This window comes from Aegilops tauschii, chromosome 3 (genome assembly GCF_002575655.3).
Source record: "Aegilops tauschii subsp. strangulata cultivar AL8/78 chromosome 3, Aet v6.0, whole genome shotgun sequence".
In the NCBI taxonomy this organism is placed as follows: domain Eukaryota; kingdom Viridiplantae; phylum Streptophyta; class Magnoliopsida; order Poales; family Poaceae; genus Aegilops; species Aegilops tauschii.
This window is the reverse complement of record NC_053037.3, coordinates 611,728,088-611,750,059: the sequence shown is the minus strand read 5'-3', so window position 1 is coordinate 611,750,059 and position 21,972 is coordinate 611,728,088. Positions and strand designations below refer to the sequence as shown.

The following is a 21,972-nucleotide window of genomic DNA, read 5'->3' as shown; positions in this document are numbered from 1 at the left end:
GTCGTCACCGCCAAGACCGTCGAAGCCCGGGTCGTCACTGCTAGCGGCAGCGCTACCGCCAAGACCGCCTCCGCCTCCGTCTCCGTGGATCGGAGTGGTCGGGCTCCGTGTCTCGGGAGTGTTGCGAAGACCACCGCCAACGTTAGATGCACCTGTTCCCTGGATGTTGAAAAGATATATTAACGGGATATAAGATTGTGTTGAAAGGCATGACATGCTTTGGGTGAACTGATTGGGGATGAACTAACCGGCGAGGGGCCAGCGTTCTGTGCCACAAACTCCTCAAAGGTCAGCAGCACTGGTTGTGCTGGAGGACCCTCTGCTGATGGCCATTGAGGACACCTGTCGGCCGCCATTTCCTGAAAAGCGTGCTGCATCTCGCGATCCCTCTGCTGATGGTATGCATGAAGGCGGTCGTGCCACGCCATGGTCTCCTGGCGTGTGTACTCCATGTAGGCCTACAGTATGACATGACGAGACTCATAAAACTACTAAATGCGGAAAATAAAGGGAACAATGAAGATAAAAGGGAAAATACTTACAGTTTGCTGCTCCTGAAAGAGGGACAGTGATGGTGCACTGCTCATGCGCGTGCTCGTGCGCTGGCTCAGGGTCGGGTCGATCCGACGGAGCTGTGTGTAGGAGATAGACGGAGTGATCACAGCATCGAGAACCGCCTCCCGACCGTGCTCCTTCAGCCCCATGCCCACCACCACCCTTTCGTCCAGATCCGCCGCAATGGGGTCAGGTGTGTCAGGATGTAACGCCAGATACCCTTCGGAGTAGGCCTTCTTCCTCCCCGCGGTCTTCTTGCCGTAGTACTTGGGCTCACCAGGCTTGGGGTCCTTCCGCGTATGGGCGATCTCCCACGCCTGCATGTGTGAGAGAGGCCGCTTCAGTTTCTCCTCCTGCACCACCAAACAGAGGTTAGTCATACATAAGAAAGTGATGGTAAATAGAAGAAGAAGAATGTTTAATGGGGTTAGCTAGTCATACATTAACTGCCTTGTGGAGATAGTGGTTTCGGTTTCCCTGAGCATGTACTCCCTCCTTCCCTCGGTTAGCCTTGTTTTTGACTCTCATAGCCGCCCAGGCTCCAGCCTCATCACACCAAAGATCCACCAATGCCGCCCAGGACTCGTCTTTTCCATAACACCAATTTGGACACACCTACATAATAAAAGCATAATGGCATGTCAACACGAAACGGTGAAATGTACCACAAGGTAATGAAAGCATAATGAAAGCATAATGAAAAATCTTTTATACTTACCGCCAAGAACTCGTCCCTCTCCAAGGTAATGCCCATCCTCCGCGCTTCTTCCTTGGTCATCTTCACACCAAGATAGTCGTGGTAGTATGTCGAGATGGCCACATAGCGCACCTCGTACTGCATCTGGCGGGCCTTCTTCTTGCATTGGCGTAGCACGACCTGGTCCGCTCTGCCCCTGTGCTCCGGGAGAACTCGATAGAATTTCTACAATCATGCACGAAACAAGAATGGAAGAAGCCATGAGTTAAATCATTCATGAAACTAGAATGGACTTGTGCTTCTGAAGAGAACTCACCCAGAAAGTGGTGATCACGGCCTTGGCATGGGTCCCATGCTCCGCGTGGAGGGCCGCTTCCCAGTGCTCCCAGCTCGTGGCCAAGACCCGATGGTCCGGGTGCCTGACTGGATCTGGACAGTACAACCCCGGCCAGTGTAACTTCAGCAGGACGGTGATGAGGCCGTTGGGAATACGGACCCCTTTAGAATATATCCAGTTGCTGCAAAAGAATGAACTATTAGCATGTGACAAGCAAAATAAATAACAACCGGAATGAGCATGTGACAAGCAAAATAATGAAATTATTATAAAGTGGCACTTGCTCTTTCCCCGTGGGCTCAATGAGCCACTTCTGCTCCTCAGTAGTAGGAACCTGCTTTGGTAGCTTTGCGTTACCACGCAGCCACCCCTTGTTGTCAACCCCCTCCCCACCAGCACCATCATCCCCGCCACCACCCTCCTCCTCGCCTGCCTTCCCCTCCCCAACCTCCTCCTCATCCTCCTCCTCGTCCTCCTCCTCCTCCACCTCCTCCTCGGCCCCATCCCGAACCTCCTCCTCCTCGCCTGCCTCGTCCTCCTCACCAGAGGAGGGTACCTCACTAGAGGATGGCCTCGAAGACAACACCCCTAAGTCGGTGAGGGTGCGCTCTTTCTGGCCGCGACCCCTTGTAGTGGCTCTCCCCCACCTCGCCCTCTAGGGGCTCTCCCCCCGCCCCCTCCTCCTCTAGGGGCACCTCTCCCTCGACCTCCCTGTGAGGAGTCATCGTCAAGTAGCCGGGGGGGAGGATTACGTGCTCGACCACTCCGACTAGGCAGGCCAATGACCTTGCGTAGGAAACCCACGCCATCGGCCTTCCCCTTGCCCATGTTCCACGAACCTGCATTGAAAAGAGAATAAGCAATTAGTAAATTAATGAAATGAAGGAAAAGGCATGAAAATAAACACATTAATAAAAAGGCATAAAAGGCATATTCCTAAACTATAGAAAAAAAGACTTGACACGTACATCTGCTAGAAACCATATGAATCATCACTGTTGTAACCTCTTTCTCGGTCCGTCTCATCATCACTATCGGGAGACGCCTAGGTTACGCCAGTTGACTTGAGAATGAAATCTACTCACATGAAAAAGGAGGTGATGGATTTGTAGCTCACCCTCCGCTGTAGAGGAAGTAGTCGAACAGCAGAGGGATGCTCAGGGACCAACGCGTCGGACAACGGCCACTCCGGTGAAATGTGACACCACAAAGCCTGCAAATTCCACCGAAAAAACAACTTAGATCATCACATCTCAGTCAAGTGTCAAACTTTTGTCTTCTATTCTTTTAACAAGATCATCATGACTATCATTTTTTTAGCAAGATCATCACATCTTAGTAAGTTTCAAAATTTTGTCTTCAATTATTTTATCAAGATCATTATGAGTATAAAAAATAGCAACAACATCATCTGCTCCTCATTGATTCATCTCATCGAACCAATTTTTTTTGCAACATATGCAACATATAGCATCTCATCTAACCAAATTTTGTTACTACCTATCTCACTATCTATCTAACTATCTAACTATCTACCTATCTAACGATGTATACAACTATCTATCTAACTATGTATCTAACTATCTAAATATCTATCTAAATACCTATCTAACTAGCTACAAAATTACTAAAAAACACTAAAAAATACACAAAATTTCACCTTCGAGAGGGCCGGCCGGAGTTGGGGCGGGGAGGCGCGGAGTCGGGGCGGGGAGGCCGGCGGGAGGTCTGGGCGGGGCGGCCGGCGTGGGGTCGCGGCGGGGAGGCCAGAGGGGGGTCGGGGCGGGGCGGCCGAAGGGGGGTCGGGGCGCGGCGGCGCGGGGTCGGGGCAGGGAGGCCAGAGGGGGGTCGGGGCGGGGCGGCCGAAGGGGGGTCGGGGCGCGGCGGCGCGGGGTCGGGGCAGGGAGGCCAGAGGGGGGCAGGGCGGGGCGGCCGGCGCGGGGCCGGCGTGGGGCGTCGCGGAGTCGGGGCGGGGCGGGGTGGCTCGGGGTCGGGGCTGGGAGGCGCGGGCGGCGGCGGGCTCGAGGTGGGGCGGCGCGGGTCGGAGCGGGGAGGCGCGGGCGGCGGCGTGCTCGGGGCGGCGCGGGCGGTGGCGTGCTCAGGGCGGGCGGCGGAGGAGGTGGGCGGCGGCGGTTGGGGTCGGGGTCGGGTGCGGTGAGAGGGAGAGAAATGAGTGGAGGAGGAGGGTGGCCGCGCGAGGGGATAAGGTTGGCCCTATGCCGACGGCATGGCCGTCGGCATAGGCTCGGCCCACATGTCAGTAGCCCAGGGGGAGTGGATAACGTGGACAAAGTGGCTCTATGCCGACGGCCAGGCCGTCGGCATAGATAGGAGGCCTATGCCGACGGCATAGCCGTCGACATAGATTGCAACTACTTTTTTTTGAAAAAATAGTCCCACCTCGCCGAGGGAAAAGCAATTTGACCTGTTTAAATAGTTCACTAATCCATACGTTATAAGCTCCGGTATTCATTAGACTTATATGAAGAAAATGGACAGTTGCTGTGAACTTTTCAGTGCTCGGGCACCGGGCGTGCCCGGGCAGCCGGCCCGGTGCCCGAGCACTAAAAGGTTCACAGCAATTGTACATTTTCAATGATGAATACCGGAGTTTTTAATCAATTCAATTATTACATTTTTAGATTCTTAGTTTACCGTCTGTATGGGACCCGGTACCCGGCACCTGGAGGGGGGAAACGGGCGCGTCGGGTCTACACGGAGGGGATCTTGCTGTGGGTCTGGCCCGGATGTTGCTCTAAAGCGTTCCTATGGGCTGACCTACCACAACCGGGTGGATAGGTCCACTACTCAAAGCCCGTCCGTGCAAAGTCAAAGGGCTAGATCCCGTGGTCAAACGTTACAGGGTTAGGCGGGACGGGGGCCCTGGGGGGTAGCAATGCCACCCGAGCGTCGCACCGGGCCCTCATACATGCGGGGTGGTGTGGTGGCATGTCCCAAGAGGCGGCACGCGTCTCCGGGGTGTGCCCCCCTCACGTACGGCGCCGCCGCCGGCACCTGGAGGGGGGAAACGGGCGCGTCGGATCTACACGGAGGGGATCTTGCCGTGGGTCTGGCCCGGATGTTGCTCCAAAGTGTTCCTATGGGCTGACCTAACACAACCGGGTGGATAGGTCCACTGCTCAAAGCCCGTCCGTGCAAAGTCAAAGGGCTAGATCCCGTGGTCAAACGCTACAGGGTTAGGCGGGACGGGGGCCCTGGGGGTAGCAATGCCACCCGAGCGTCGCACCGGGCCCTCATACATGCGGGGTGGTGTGGTGGCATGTCCCAAGAGGCGGCACGCGTCTCCGGGGTGTGCCCCCCCTCACGGACGGCGCCGCCGCCGGCACCTGGAGGGGGGAAACGGGCGCGTCGGGTCTACACAGAGGGGATCTTGCCGTGGGTCTGGCCCGGATGTTGCTCCAAAGTGTTCCTATGGGCTGACCTAACACAACCGGATGGATAGGTCCACTGCTCAAAGCCCGTCCGTGCAAAGTCAAAGGGCTAGATCCCGTGGTCAAACGCTACAGGGTTAGGCGGGACAAGGGCCCTGGGGGGTAGCAATGCCACCCGAGCGTCGCACCGGGCCCTCATACATGCGGGGTGGTGTGGTGGCATGTCCCAAGAGGCGGCACGCGTCTCCGGGGTGTGCCCCCCCTCACGGACGGCGCCGCCGCCGGCACCTGGAGGGGGGAAACGGGCGCGTCGGGTCTACACGGAGGGGATCTTGCCGTGGGTCTGGCCCGGATGTTGCTCCAAAGTGTTCCTATGGGCTGACCTAACACAACCGGATGGATAGGTCCACTGCTCAAAGCCCGTCCGTGCAAAGTCAAAGGGCTAGATCCCGTGGTCAAACGCTACAGGGTTAGGCGGGACGGGGGCCGTGGGGGGTAGCAATGCAACCCGAGCGTCGCACCGGGCCCTCATACATGCGGGGTGGTGTGGTGGCATGTCCCAAGAGGCGGCACGCGTCTCCGGGGTGTGCCCCCATTCAAGTGACGGCGGCACTGCCTTGCGTGCAGGGGGCACACCGCGGAGCCCCAAGACGGGCGTCTACGCATGCCTGAACACTTTCACATATGCATCGGGACCCGTGCGATGTTTCGGTGACATAGCTACACCCCGAATCCCCCCACCAACTAGAATTCCCTCCGTGTCGACCGTTTCCCCCCTCCGTGACACGGCGATAGCGACGTTCGTAACGGGGGGCAATCGATATACAATCAGGGTATATTTTTTTAGATAAGGCATAATTATCTTATGCAAAAACAAAAACTAAAATAAAGTAAAAATGAGAAAATAAAGTAAAAATAAAAAAATAGTATGCCAACGGCGAGGCCGTCGGCATACCTGTGCACACACGGAGGTGCAGTCCCACGGATCGATGACGTGGCATGGCGCACGGATCGATTACGTGGCAGAGGGGCCTATGCCGACGGCTATACCGTAGGCATATATTTGCCATAGGTAGTATAAAGCGAAATTTAAAATAAAACTAAAAAAAGTATGCGTCGGCATATCTGTGCACACACGGAGGTGCAGTCCCACGGATCGATGACGTGGCATAGCACACGGATCGATGATGTGGCAGAGGGGTATGGGCCAGGTCTATGCCGACGGCATGGCCGTCGGCATAGGGCTGGCACGGGTATGCCGACGGCCGCCGTTACCACCCGTCGGCGTAAGCTCAACGTCGTCAAACGGTCAGCGCTGACGGCAAGGGCTATGCCGACGGCCGCTCCTATGCCGACGGGCCCCGTAGGCGTACCTCGAGCGGTCCCGACGGCCTCGTATATGCCGATGGCCCCGTCGGCATATATGTAATTATGGCGACGGCTTTTCTATGCCTACGACCTGCCCTTGGCCGTCGGCATAGCGGCATTTATGCCGACGGGTGCCGTCGGCATAGATTTGGCCGTCGGCAAACGAAGTTTTTCTGGTAGTGGCAGGCTAGCTGAATAGTAACTAGACGTGACAATACAACTTTAGCAACGTTGAGAACTATTGGGTACATGCAGACTCTCCATGCACCTGTCACTTTCGGGGAGGAGAGAGAGGGGCTTTGAACGGGGAGAAATATGATACTGTGAGAGAGAAGAGAGAGAGAAAAAATAATTGTTTTGTATAGTAGTGTGAGAGGTGGCCCTGCAAAGTAAATAGCCTTTTTTTACTTGGCTCCTCTTTCTTGAGACACACACGCTAGCAGTCTAGCCAGTCGTTGTTTCTTCCTTATGACACTTCTCCTTTCCCACTGTTCTACGGATCCAAGACATTGTTTTTTTTTGAAACGCGGTCCCTTACGGCCCGATTCATTAAAAAAGGCCGAAGAGAATTGCCCGGTTAATTAATGAAAAACCGAGCGAAAACCGTCAATGAAGCCCTAATCACGCTTCTCCCGAAGAAGCTGGACGCCTCCTCTCTCTCGGACTACCGCCCCATCAGCCTGATCCATCTGATCGCGAAGCTCATCGCCAAAGTCGTCTCGCTTCGTCTTGCTCCGCGTTTGGGCCAGCTCGTCTCCTCCAACCAAAGTGCGTTCATCGCAGGCCGGTGCGTGCACGACAATTTCATGCTGGTCGAGCAGACCGCCCGCCAGCTTCATAACCTCCGTGTGCCTCGTGTCCTCCTCAAGCTCGACATCGCATGCGCGTTCGACACGGTATCTTGGGCTTTCCTCCTCGACGTGCTCCGCCACCTGGGCTTCGGATGGCGGTGGATCGAGTGGATTGCCATCTTGCTCTCCACGTCCAGCACGCGCATCCTCATCAACGGATCCCCCGGGCCTCCCATCGCCCACGCCTGCGGGCTGCGGCAAGGCGATCCCGTGTCCCCGATGTTGTTTACCATCGCCATCGATGCTCTCAACTCGCTCCTCCTCCATGCCCACCGCAGCGGCCTCCTTCAGCGGCTTATCACTCGGCATGCCTCTTCGAGCATTTCTCTCTATGCCGACGACGTGATCATCTTCTGCCATCCCTCAACCTGTGATCTCCGGGTGATTCGGGAGCTGCTTCGTGTCTTTGGCGAGGCTTCCGGGCTCTGCACGAACTTTGCGAAGTGTTTGGCAACACCGATCCACTGCGACGACCCCACGCGTGCTTCCATCGCATGCGAGCTGGCATGCAATGTCCTGGACTTCCCTATTACCTACCTGGGTATTCCTCTCTTGCTCCGGCAGCCATCCACCTCATCGCTACGGCCGATTGTCGAGAAGCTGGCCAAGAAGCTTTCCTCCTGGCGTGCGATGCTGCTGTCCCGCGGCGAGCGTCTAGCCCTTGTCCGCCACGTGCTATGCGCGATCCCCTCCCACATCATGGTCGTCATCGCTCTCTGCCCGACGATTCTCAAGCAAGTGCACCGGACCATCCGTGAATTTCTTTGGCATGGCAACAAGGAGACCCGCGCTGGTCACGGGCTAGTCAACTGGCAGCGCGTCTGCCGGCCCCTCCACCTTGGCGGGCTCGGCATCCCGGACCTCCATCGACAGGGGATCTCGCTCCGTGTGCGCTGGATGTGGCTGCGGCGCACCGACCCGGCCAGGCCGTGGGCACACCTGCACCTTCCCTCCGACGCTGACTCCTCCTCCATCTTCCGCGCATCCACTTCTTGGGTTCTCGGAGATGGCAGGTCTTGCTGTTTCTGGACGGATGCTTGGATTGATGGCATGGCCATTGCGGACATCGCCCCTACTCTCCTCCCCTTGGTCCCCCGTCGACGATGCAAGCGCTCGGTGGCGGAGGGGCTCCAGGACCGATGCTGGATCGCGGACCTGTGTGGCGCTCTCATGCCCATCGCTATGGTGGAGTACGTCCAGCTCTGGACTAGACTCCGTCACCTTGACCTCTCCGCCTCCCCAGACTGTCTCGTCTGGCGCTGGACTGCGGATGGGAAGTACTCCGCCAGATCATGCTATAGAGCCCTCTTCGCTGGGTTCACGTCCGCTCCATTTTGGCGTCTCACCTGGAAGTGCTGGGCCCTCCTGCGCGTCAAGATGTTCACCTGGCTGGCCGACCTTGATCGCTGCTGGACTGCCGCTAGACTGGCTTGCCACGGTCTCCCCCACAACAACAGATGTGCTCTCTGCGACCAGGACGACGAGACCATGCAAAATATTATCATCGCTTGCCCCTTCTCCAGACAGGTGTGGCATGATGTCCTGTCTTGGGTGCGCGCCACCGTCCCCCCTCCGACTGGTTCCGAGGAGTTCCTCCCATGGTGCTCCTCGATGATCATGAGCTCCCCCACAGGGCACCGCAAGGGGCTTGCCACCCTCGCAACCCTGACGGCTTGGTCCATCTGGAAGCAACAAAACCGCTGCGTCTTCGACGGCGAGTCCCCCTCCACCTCCCGGCTCCTTGAGCTTATCCAGAGCGACGCACACTCTTGGGCTAGGGCTGGAGCTCACGGTCTGAATGCGCTTCTAGCATAGGTCCTTAGACATATATGCGGGCTGAGCAACCCGTCATCACTGCTCCCTGCTCCTTGTCTTGCCTGCGTGCTGGACACCGAGCACCTCACCCCCCCCCCCTCTCTCATGTTCTCTCTTTCTACCTATCAATGAAAAGATACGCTCTCAAGCGTATTCGCGGAAAAAAAGAAAAAAAAACATTAACTACGAACCGGGTTTTGATGATAGAGATATGTCGGCTGATACATACAAATACGTACCCAAATACTTGTGCACTGACCGGCAAGTGCAAATACGTACCCAAATGTATGCATCGCTGATACATACAAATATGTGCCCATGCATATACCTATGCATCGGTTGGTTAGTGTAAATATATATACAAATATCTGAACCGAATCGATACATATATATAAAAATTTGAATGTTTAAACCGACCGATGCATACAAATACGTACTTCAATACCCGTGCATCAATCTCCAAGTGCAAATACATACCCTGAATACCCGAACCGATACATACAAATGCATACCCATATATCTGGCCGACAAGTGCAAATACGTAGCCAAATGTCCATCGTATATGTTTTTATCTTTTTAAGAATTTTATAAAATAGTTATAAATAAGTAAAAAAATGTTTTTGTGAATAATCCATATCTAACATTAATTGGAAAAATTGTTCATTTTTAATGGACAAAAAATTAAACAAAGAAACTACTCTTGCACCATCCGGCAAGTGCAAATACATGTACCCAAATATGAAATATCCCATTCAGTCATACATGTAGCTGGTACATTGAGTGGACGACCGTATACTTGTACCTGGTACATTTAGTCATACATGTACCTGATACATTCAGACATACTTGTATTTGGTACATTAAATTAACAACCATATAATTATACCTGGTACATTTAGACATATTTGTATCTTATACATTCAGGCATACCTTCCGGCGCATCTGTGTGCAAAGCGTGCTTGTACACTGAATGTGACCGACAGCTGGCTTGATGAAACTCCAAGCTTCTTGGTGTCCAGCCTCTTGGCTGATTGTGCCAAGAATGCGTTTATACAATAAAGCTCTCTGATTTTCCCCACGAAAAAAAACATTCATGCATAGTTGTACATGGTACATTCTGGCGACGACGAGGAAGAAGGGAGGGGTAGGAGGGAACTGGCGGCAGGGGAGGAAGCTTCCTCCCAGTCGGCCAGGGGCGACGAGTGATGGGAAAGGAGAAGTTTCCACTTCAAAAATTAATCACAACTAACACCAAACAAAACTATATATTTTTTATTCATTTCAATTGCAAAGGTTCTACTTTAGAACAATCGACAACTATGTTTTAGAACAATCAATAAGCTTTTCATGAGACAACACGAAAATCAGGTAGAACTAAACTAATAAGTACGAAAAAACATCAACGCAACTATATTTTACAATAACCAACAATCATCACATAAGGCCCATGCTTAAAAGCGCACCCCGGACCCGGCACGTCCATTCATACAAACTTTATCTACATCTGTTTTCTCGCTTGTCGGTGCCGCCGTTCTAGCACCCCGACCGCATACATTTCAATCACTATTTCAACTAACCCAACGATATTCATACAAGCATGCATGGCGGATTTGATATAAACCGGAAGAAATTCATTACATTTTGGACATTTTTTTAACTAAAAATGATACCAGACTAAGGTAAACTAGTCTACGGCCGTTGTCAGCAGATATCCATTGCCACGACATGGATATCCTTGACTAGTCTACGGCCGGCCTCGGCGGATCTCCATTGTCTTCCCCATGTGCGGCAGTCCACTCACTGGACAGTCGTGAGCCCCGAAGGTATATGTACCAGCGCAAAGGGTGGCTCGCTTCCCCATGTTCATCAGCAACCCTCATCGGAGTGGCACCGTCAGCTGATGCTTCAGCTGGAGGGGAAGGATGCCCTAAACTTCCGTGAACACGAACCAGGGTTGCTTTTTAGGGCGGGGGACGACGGATGGCCTGTGGCCGGGCAAGACACTGGTTGTGTATGTCGGTGTCGCCTCGGTGGTGGCCTTCATGGGACCCAAGTGACGGTGGCCTTCCATGTTCTACTTCTCCACAATGATGGTCGGGTGCGGACTTGTTGCCGACACCTCATCAATCTTCGCGTAGCTGGCTTCTTTCTTCGCCGGCAGGGTGCGGTTACGGGGACGGGAGGCGTGGTACGATACGCCGACTTGGAGCTTTAGCCTCTATGAGTTGGCTTGTGCCCCCGCGTGTCGTCCTTGAGCAACTCGCCATTCCTCGGTGAGATGGCTTGGAGCAGCGAGTTGCTGAACCACACGCCGACTTGGAGCTTTAGCCTCTATGAGTTGGCTTGCAACGGCCTGGGTTGTCTGGCTCGTATTCGGCGGGCTCGACGGGCCACCGAGCTGGCTTTTATGTCAGAGAAATACTCTTCCTGCCCGACGGATGCCATGGAGATTGTGGAGTGCAAGGTGGAGATGAGAGAGGAGTGTGGTGCGATTTTTTCTGGTGTTTGGCCTCGTTTAAATAGCGGGCGGATGCGAGGATCCAACCGACGCTGTGTTTAATGACAGGTGGCTCACGAACGGACGTGTGTTCGGAGTACGTTTATGGGCACACGCTCGGGTTTAGTGGAGGAGGCGGGCAGTCTGTAGCCGTTTCAATGCGACGAGGAGGTGTGTTCAACCGGGTGTGCAGCAGCGGCGCTCTCGGTCGCATGTCGCTTCAATGCCGGTGCAGTGAGAGGTCGCGTCCGCTTTGGGCCAGCGTCAATGCGGAGCGGGCGTTCTACAGCGGCATGAATGCGGGCAGCAAACGCCGGATGGGAACGCACACGGGCGAGGTGGGAGGGTTTTTGGTGGGCCAAGGCAGTCAGGAGCAATGTGGCAGCGACCCGGACGCCCGCAAAGCCCCCTAGTTTGTCTCCGGTTTGCGGAAAAAAGTATGTCCGGACCACTCGGTGGACCGATACAGAGCCGTATTGGATGGCCGACAATAAAGGAAACAAATGCAGATAAAGTTGGATTAACAGACGTGCGGGGTCCGCGGTCGGGCCGGGGGTTGGTGTGCGCTTCTAAGCACAAACCTTAAAGCACGGGGGGGAGCGAAATGGGGTGACAGAGTCCTACACGGCTATCATACACATGATGAATAAAAGCTCTGATGACTACAATGACAACAAGCATCAATCTCATGGCACCATTTTAAGTTGGATGCTCGTCCCAATCTCAAGGAAGGAGATAAGATTGTGTTCGCGATATATGGGCATGCACAATGGGAGTTGTCCGTATTCGATATGGACGGATGCGAGAAGCTCGTGAATTTTGTTGGGGAAATGTCCGAAGGTGGTACCACGGCTGTATGAATCGCACGATGCTCACAGGAAAAAAAATTGTCCTCCACTTTTTGTTGATCATGTCAGTGCTATTATTATGTTGGGTGTTGTATGGTGGGGTCGCCTGAATATACCAGGTACAAGTATACGGTTGTCCACTTAATCTACTAGGTACAAGTATGCCTGAATGTACCGGTACAAGTATATGGTTGTCCACTTAATGTACCGGGTACAAGTATGCCTGAATGTACCAGGTACAAGTATATAGTTGTCTTAATCTACCGAGTACAAGAGTATCTATGTGGAGGCCGAATGTACTAAGTCCAATTACTGTGCACTGATTATACTAGGTACATGTATGTTTGTGATGGGTTAATGTACCAGGTACAAATTATAAGTAACAACCAATGTTACTGCCCAACATAGTGCATCTCATCAGAGTAGTCCACCTCGCCGGAAGAGTCGTCGGACAACTTGCTTGTATATTTACTCCATTGTTTAAGAGAGGAAGGGAAAACAAAATTTAGCACGAGCAATCCAACTTAAACTTCCCATACATGGTGACTATCGTATGGGCGAATGTTACCTTTGCGGTCGAGGGAGGAGTGGTCTGGACTGGCGGAGGAGGAGAAGCGTCATGGATCCTGTGTCTATTAGTGTAGGTGACAGAGTCACAGAGTTCAATTAAGGGCAGGGGGCCGGGGTGCTGGAACGGCGGCACTGGCAAGAGAGAAAACATATGTACATAAAGTTGTACTAATGGACATACGGGGTCCGGGTGCACTTTTAAGCACGCGGGCCGGAGGAGAAGCGGCAGGGGATGCCGGAGTCCTACGTGGCTATCGTACGCATGATGAATAACAGTTCTGACGACTGCGATGATACTCTATATACCGCTCCAAGAGCATCAATCTCATGACACCATTAAAAGTTGGATGCTCGTCCCGATCTCAAGGAAGGAGATAAGCTTGTGTTCGCGACATATGGGCAAGCACAATGGGAGTTGTCCGTGTTTGACACAGACGGATGCGAGAAGCTCGTGAATGTTGCCGGTGAAGTGTCCGAAGAAGGTACCACGGCCGTATGAGTTGCACGATGCTCACGGAAGAAAAAAACTATTCTCCATATTTTTTGTTGATCGTGTTAGTACTATTATTAATTTAGGTGTTGTATGGCAGGTTCCAAATGTACCAGGTACAAGTATGCATAAATGTACCAGATACAAGTATGCGTGAATGTACCAGGTACAACTATATGATTGTCCTCTTAATGTACTAGGTACAAATATGCCTGAATGTACCAAGTATAAGTATACGGTTGTCCACTTAATCTATCGGATACAAGAGTATCCTTGTGGTGGCCGAATGTACCAAGTCCAATTATTGTTCGAGGATTTTACCAAGTACATGTATGTTTGTGATGGGTTAATGTACCAGGTACAAGTTATGAGTAACAACTAATATTACTGCCCAACATAGTGCATCTCATCTTAGTAGTCCTCCTTGCCGGAAGAGTCGTCGGACGACTCAACATGGTGCTTGTATATTTACTCCATATTCGAATCCATTGTTTAAAACAGAAAAGGAAAAGAAAATTTAGCACGAGCAATCCAACTAACACATCCCGGGCATGGTGACTACTATATGGGCGAATGGTACCTTTGTAGTTGACAGAGAAGCGTCGTGGATCCCGGGTGTATCAGTCCAGGTGATGGAGTCACGGAGTTCAAGTAAGGGCGGGGCGGCCGGGGTGCTGGAACGCCGGCACCGGCAAGAGAGAAAACATATGCAGATAAAAGTTCTATTAATGGACGTGCGGGGTCCAGGGGTGCGCTTTTAAGCACCGTCCTTAAGCACGGGGCCGGAGGAGATGCGGTCGTGGGTGCCGGAGTCCTATGCGGCCATCGTACGCATGATGAATAACAGTTCTAACAACTACAATGATACTCACTATACCGCTGCAAGAGCATCAATCTCATGGCACCATTAAAAGTTGGGTGCTCGTCTCAATCTCAAGGAAGGAGACAAGCTTGTGTTCGTGACATATGGGCGATCACAATGGGAGTTGTCTGTCTTCGACACCGACGGATATGAGAAGCCCGTAAATGTTATTGGCAAAGTGTCCCAAGGAGGTAGCACGGCCGTATGAGTTGCACGATGCTCGCAGAAAAAAATTGTTCTTCATTTTTTTATTAATCATGTCAGTACTATTATTATTTTAAGTGTTTTATGGTTGGTTCTGAATATACCTGATACAAATATGTCTGAATGTATTAGGTATAAGTATATGGTTGTTCACTTAATGTTTCAGGTACAAGCTTGGTATATGGTTTTTCACTTAATGTTTCAGGTACAAGCTTGAACACAGATGGGCATAAATGGTGCGGGGAAAGTATCAGGTGCTACTGGCCATTAGGTGCTACCGTGATACGGGCTCCTGGGCCGTTGGATCTCAGATCCGATGGTTCCTGGAAGCTCTTAAACATTTTACAAAAACATCCTCCTAGAGTCTAAAAATTACGCGCAGATACAATAGCTTCTTAGATACCGTCGGATCTAAGATTCAACGGCTCTCAAATGCCCGTATCATGGTAGCACCTAAGAGCCGGTAGCACCTGATATTTCCCAAATGGTGCGTCCTAGTTTTGTATGGGCACACGCTGCAGTCATGCCAATACCGCCAACAAAGCTGGCGGTTGCATTTTAGGGGCCGGTTGCAAGTGCTACTAGTATGTAATGCAACATATGTTTAAGTTGGGTACAGATCTATAGGAGCCTGCTCAGCTGCTCCTGAGCTAGAAGTAGCTCCAGCGATCGTACGAGTACTTCTATGTATAATATTTTTTAATTCACTTGTGGCTTAGGGTAGACATATACGATTAGGCCTGGCATGCTTGCCAGGCCCTGCGCTGAATGCTTGCACAGTGATTAGAGGTACATCACGTGAATCTACCTGGTCAGCTAATGCTACTACTAGCTTGTACAAGGAAAATGCGAGGAGTACAGTAACATTTTTTGTGTGAGGAGCTCTGTATCAATTTCGTAGTGGATAAGGCGTTCGGGCTGGATGTTAAACAATGCATACCCAGTATATGTCAGGAATACGAATCTTTCTTTGCATAAAGGAAGTAGGACCCTGCATGGTATGCATGACGGCACAAGAGAAGTGCTGGTAGACGGTGACAAAAATTAGAGTTCCAAATCAAAATCATGGATCACACTTCGATAGGCAAGACACGTATAGACTAGGCATGGACCGTGCAACGTAATATATATCAGCGGCATCTATTGGTTGAACGATGCTGCTCCTTCCTTTATAATTAGACCATGACCGATGCCCAAAAATTCTGAATAAAAGAAGGCGAGTACTAGGCGCCGGCGCGCCGGCCCAATAGTTCGACCGGTCGCACGATAGCCCTCAGATTCAAGCGTCGTGAACCGGCTGATCTTATCCCCTTTCTCCTCTGATGCACACCGGATCCCCCTGCAAGCGCTACAGCCGGAGCACCGCCCCCGAGCTAGTCGGATCCCTCGCGTGGCTATAGCAGAGAGCGCCGCCGCCCCAGCTTGGCGGGTCCCCGGCGTGTCGCTGCCCCTCCCAACCATCTCCCTCGTTCGCAGCTCCGTCATGGTCGGATCCCCGCCAAGCTTGGCCATGGCTGGATCCTCCGTCGACAACGGTTGAAGCTCCCCGCCCCGGGGTTGCAGCATCTGGTGCGCCGTCCCTCTCCATCCTCGCCGTCGAGCTCGTGCAGCACCTCTACCGTCTTCTTCCCTGGGTAACCCAATTCTACATGTCGCCATTGTAGCAAAACAGCTCGGCGTTTGTAGCTTATCAAAATCCCCGATGTAGCAAAAAACCGAGCGCCACCACGTCACCCAGTACCACTCCCTTGGATGTAGCAAAAAAAATCGCAGGTTCCAGCTTCTATCGATGCTGATTCCAGCAATTCTGCTTGCCGGTTGAAACCTGTTGTGCCGCCCCTTCCAGCAAAAATGGCGGCGACAGCGCAGCCGCTCTCCACCATCGCGACAAATGCCATGGCTGGTTCCAGCAAAATGTTGGATCCAACAAAAAACAGACTGGGTGGTAGCAAAATTCTAAGACGGTGGCTGCAAAAACAAAGGAAGGTGGTAGCAAAAAAAATAGAATTGATTTCAGCACAAAATCTTTCAGCAACGAAACAAAGACGGGTGGTAGCAGAAAATCAAAATCGACAGTAGTAGCAAAAATCAAGACGGTGGCAGCAAAAAATGAAGCTAGTTCCAGCAAAAAGCACCCCTGATTCCAACAAACCAAAAAGAAGTCACTGATTCCAGCAAACCAAAAACTCAGTTGTAGCAAAAATTGCCGCCGATTGCAACCCCCGCCAAGGCTGGTTCCAGCAACTCCGGTGTGGTGCGCGCCTTGCAGCAGCGGCTCCGCCGCCCATCCCCTTGGTACAGCTGCAGCAGCTCCGGCGTGGTACGTGACTGGAAGCTTGCAGCAGCTAGCGGCCGTGGTGCTGATACAGGTCGCCGGCAGCGGCGCGTGGTCATGAGACTTGTGGTCTCTGCCTCTCTGGTGTGTTGGAGGAAGGGGAGAAATGGAGATAGGATGCATCGGTGTGCTTGTGAGAGAAAACGAGAGGACAAGAGAACCACAATGAACAGATGAGGCAGCACGCGTCAGGTGGGGTCGAAGGGCGGGTGTCCCAGGATCGTAGCGCGTGCATGCGACCGGCCGACACTCGACCGGTCGACCGGTAGGGAACGTTTCCCATAAAAGAACGCGAGCACAGAAAAGATGAAAATAACTAGCCGTACACGCAAACTGCACAGTGCCTTGGGTGGTCCCACCACCCACGGGCATGTCGGCATGTGTGAGGAAAGTTGATCGGTGTAACGCGGGCTGTACCGGGAACATAGGGCTCCAAGGGTTGTACCATCGTTGCTCCGTTGATGACATTATGTACATAGAACATCAACCTTGGCGTATGTACCTGGAACAGGACTCGCGTTGAAGCAAAGCAGGACAAACTCTTGTTCCTTAAACAGGTACGTATCCCAAACAAGATTGTTTGATAAGTGTACATAACTTTTTTTTAACCAAATAAGTGTACATAACTTCATTTCGGTTTGCGAGTCAACACTGTTCTGAAATGGAAAAAGGGATGCTAGCTCCCACATTATGTGCGTGGAAAATATAGTGCATTTTAATTAAAAAATATGGTTCTGGTCTAGCTGTTCCTGGTACAGCACATTCATTCATTCATTCATTCACGCGCATATAGCAACCATCAATAAATAGACGCATCGAGCCATTAGCGATCATGGAATGATTGGGCGAAAACAATTACACTGGTTATGCTGACTGTTCACATAGCGTACTAGTGAAGTATAACGTATCTTTAAGATCAGCAAAATATATTAGGTCTCTACAAAATATAGATGTACGTGAAGATAGGGTGCATTGTACATTCATCATACATAATCCTATTTGTTCTTTACTGTGCGCCACAAGACAAACCTGGGGAGCCTTCCTGATCAAATTCAACGTGTACTGACAGGTTCAGATCAACAGACTTCATATCTTCTAAAAGTTGACAGTCTTATCCATGTCATCTGTTATTGCATCTTGAGCAATCCTTCTGCAAAGATACCTTAAGTTCTGCTTATGGGACGGTGCACCCGTCTGATCTTCATGTGTTGCATTGATAATATTGTATACCTTGCTGAGGCTGACGTTATTCTCGCTGAGATTCTTGATGAAATTCATACGAACCGGATTGACCTCACTATGTGAATTCCAATGCCTCGTCTCTTGACGACTTTGCAGACAGAGGGTGACTGTGCTTGTTACTGAATATGCTAACATACCAACCATGATCCTTTGCGCGGAGGAGCCGTATCCTCGCCTTGCACTCTGTTTTGTATGATCTTTTTTTCTTTCTATTTGTCTAGTTTACCATGCACACCACAAGCACAGAGACAATGACAAAGCACAGTATAGTAAATGCCAAGCGATTTACAAGGACGAAAGAATCCAATTTTCCAAACGCTTTTAAGATGGTCCCTCTTTCCTCCTATGATGTAAGAGGAGTATCTGATATCAACCGTTTGTTGGTCAAGGGAAATTCTAGACATGTAAAATTTCTCAACCGTGGCAAGTTACTTGCTAAAAGGAAATCTTTTGAATGGATCAATCATTCTTTCGCCCATATCGGATTGATCACATAATGCAGACTTGTTTTTCGAAGAAGAAAATATATTCTCTCATAGAGACCTCTTATTTCTTGAAAGCTATAGTTAATTGTCATTCTCCAAGAACCATGGTATATAGAAAATTATTTTCACACTTTTCATTATCATATATTATCTTCCATAGAGACCTCTTATTTCTTGAAAGGTATAGTTAATTGTTATTCTCCAAAAACCATCGTATACAGAAAATTATTTTCACACTTCACATTATCATATACTATTATCTTCCATAGAGACCTTTTATGTCTTGAAAGGTATAGTTTTTTTTAAGTCCAAAAAAAGACCTATAGCTTTCAAGAATGACAATTGTCATTATCCAAGAACCATCTATACAGAAAATTATTTTCACACTACATAATCATATATTATTTGTATCAGCTCAAGAAACGTTCATCGCAAAAGGTTGAGAAATCCAGTAAAAGATCATCACAAATATGCTATCTGGTTTACATGTGTGTATGTATTTTACGAACCTTTTGGCGCTTAATCAAAATGGGCAAGAAAAAAAAAGCTCAATCCATGAGGATGTAACAGAGCTAAAAGTGCAAGATAAATAGATTGTAATTAGTATAATGATATTTCTTTCCTTTCGTTGTCTCACTTTAAGATGTAATCATTTAGTTCCTTATTTATGTAAAGTGCAAAGTCTATATTGACCTTGTAAAGGAATTAATAGATTCTTACCTCCCAAGAGGTAAGACACATTCAACCCATTGGATTGGGTAAAATTGATGGCTCATATAACTTGGACCATCTTAAATTTTCTCATCACAAAATGGGGCAACAAGATGTATGTAGTTCTACTGAAACTTCAAGCATGACGCTATGTAACTGACCTGCTGGCACTAGCAAACAATTTCGTGTATCAGCTGGTAACGCCGCCCATCTCCCCGTCTGGATTTTTCATGACGAATTCCGAAGCCATTCTCCCAAGCGAATAGGTTTTACTGTTTGTACGCTTCTTGGCATGAATCAAACGACATGCCTTCTACAGGACTAAAAGTGTTAGGTGCATGCTTGCCTTTAGAGTTTAGGAGACATCTTTCAATCCAGCTCAGTTTGCTTGAGGTTGCTCTAGCCGCAAGTCCATTATGAATCCGGTTCCTGGACCAAGAAAACTGCAGTGAGTTTGTGTCTAAATATTCTTCCAAAATCGTTGACGCTAGTGGGGAAATAATCGCGTTTATAATATGTAGTGTCTACGCAGCGACAACTTGAATCACATTCAGTATCGTGAGCTGTTTTTTCAGAAACATGAAACAAGATTTATCTGAAGAACGAGTTACAGATGCTCACCTGCAGTGTTCACATCTCCACGGCCTGGGACGCCATTCGGGGAGAGACCGAACACGCCACCATATCTACCACAGGAGCAAATGTGTCAGGTGCATTTTTGCCTTCAGAGTTCAGCAGACATGATTGAATAGAGCTCATCTTGCTTGGCATTGCCCTCTCCTTAAGCCCATCCCAGGATCGGTTCCTTATAAAATAAACAAAATTAACTAAAATGCTCATCAGAGCAGTGCGGTACAACACAGGGAAAAAATAACGCAAGCACACACAATGCAACTACAGCGGCACTATGCCACTATGCACATTACGAGGCACCTAATTTATCAAGACCGAAACAAGGAATCAACATAGATAAAAAATAAATAAAAAGTAAACCAGGAATCAACCGAAGACAGCTCCCAGCTGCATACCTGCGTTTCCAACTTTCCAACCTCCGGATGACTGCCATGGAGAAGGATTCGTCTCGCCATGTCCGGACTTGGGTACATCGGCTGCTTGCGCGTCGCCCCAAATCGGATCGGATGTGCTACCATCCACAACTTCGGATCTGAAAGATAAAGGGGGAAGTTTTGGTACAATATACATCAGATGAGAACAGAGAAATCATCAAGAGATTGAATGGAGTACGCCGTCACTAACCTGGAGATTGGCTCCAAATCCAGATCGGCGGGCGGCGGCGATTGATGCCAGCATGTCGATACCACAAGAAGACTCTGGATTTGCTATGCCTTCCGTCTGCGAGTCATGAAGGTGGAGTAGCTTGACGAATCCTGTTATCATCTCATCCCCACCAGGATCGACCAACTCCATTAGAATCTAAGCTGGGTACGTGGACGGAGAGTTTGTTGGCGAAGTGGAAGAGGGTGGGGAATAGAGATGTGGACGATGGGAGCTCCAAGGAGACACGTCTGTTCAGCTATTTGAATCGTGGGCACGTTTAACCCTTTTGCTTACAGCAGGCAGACATGTCATCTCGACGTCTCGGTCGCTAGGTGGAATCAACCTATGGGACACGGTGCCAGTCTAGGCCCAGATTCCTTTGAAATGTGTCCAGCGCCCTGCGCTTAGCCACCGAAACGCCTGCTAAACGAAAGCTCGCTACAGTACGTGTTACAGATCCCCAGACGCTGAGTTATGGACGAACGGTGCTGATAATGGGGTGCCTGGACACCCGGGTACTGAAAGTCCATTCTCTGTGCTTGTGATGAACCTGAACATTTAAATAGCCTGCTGAATGAAGGGAACTTTTTTAATAGAAAAAGGGCCAAGAAACAGACGGGAGCAGAAACTTCAACAATCATCCTATAACAAGGAGTTTCCATTTCCAACGATTTCAGGCATTGATGGAAAGAACGAGCCTGTATTAGTACTATTTTTGTTAGTTAACTTGCATGAACTACCCGGATCCACCTGGCCGGGGATTTACCCTCCTTCCAGTAGGAAAAAAAATCAAGATCCACCACCAGATCCAAAGCTGGTGAAATTATAGTACGACTTAACTAAGAGTCAGAATAAAAACATGAACATCTGAAGACGAGCAAATTATAAAACTGTAAATCGATGCTGGAGTGGAGATAGGGAGATAGACCTGAGCAGGTAGCTGAAGCACTGAAGCAATAGCAGGTTTCCAGTGGGGAGATAGAAAAACAGAAGCCTGTCGTCTCCGGCGCAGGTGGAACAGCAGGGGGTGAGAATGAGATGGTGGAGAAGCAGTGGCAGAGGTTGAGAAGGTGGAGGAGACGCTAGTTGAGAAGGGGCGAGGAAAACGAACGGGAAGAAGGAAGAGAGATATGAGGGGTCAATCAGTAGGGTATCAGGTTCCCCATCTTGCTGCATTTAGCTCCTCCCATTCTCTCATACTCCCTCCGTTTCCTTTTACTCTGCATATAAGATTTGGTCAAAGTCAAATTTTATAAAGTTTGACCAACTTTGTTGGAAAAAATATCAACATCTATAATACTAAAGCTATATGGTATGAAAATTAATTTCATCATACATCTAACAATATTGATTTCATATTGTGAATCTTGGTATTTTTTTCTATAAACTTAGTCAAAACTAGCAGGGGGGCCCGCGCATTTGCACGGCTAGACTT

The 21,972-nt window shown here is 50.2% G+C and overlaps 1 long non-coding RNA gene across 2 annotated transcripts; it reads right to left on the bottom strand.

The window, feature by feature from the left end:
• Window positions 1-17,644: 17,644 nt before the first annotated feature.
• Window positions 17,645-21,633, bottom strand: LOC123497468 (uncharacterized). Of its 2 annotated transcripts, XR_006671239.2 has the most exons (4): window positions 20,517-21,633; window positions 20,288-20,424; window positions 19,881-20,064; window positions 17,645-19,688 (listed from the first exon to the last, which is right to left on the bottom strand). It is a non-coding gene; the product is annotated as an uncharacterized lncRNA (long non-coding RNA). The 2 variants fall into 2 exon arrangements; XR_012205759.1 differs by having other exon boundaries at window positions 17,645-20,064; window positions 20,517-21,629.
• Between the last annotated feature and the right edge of the window lie 339 nt (window positions 21,634-21,972).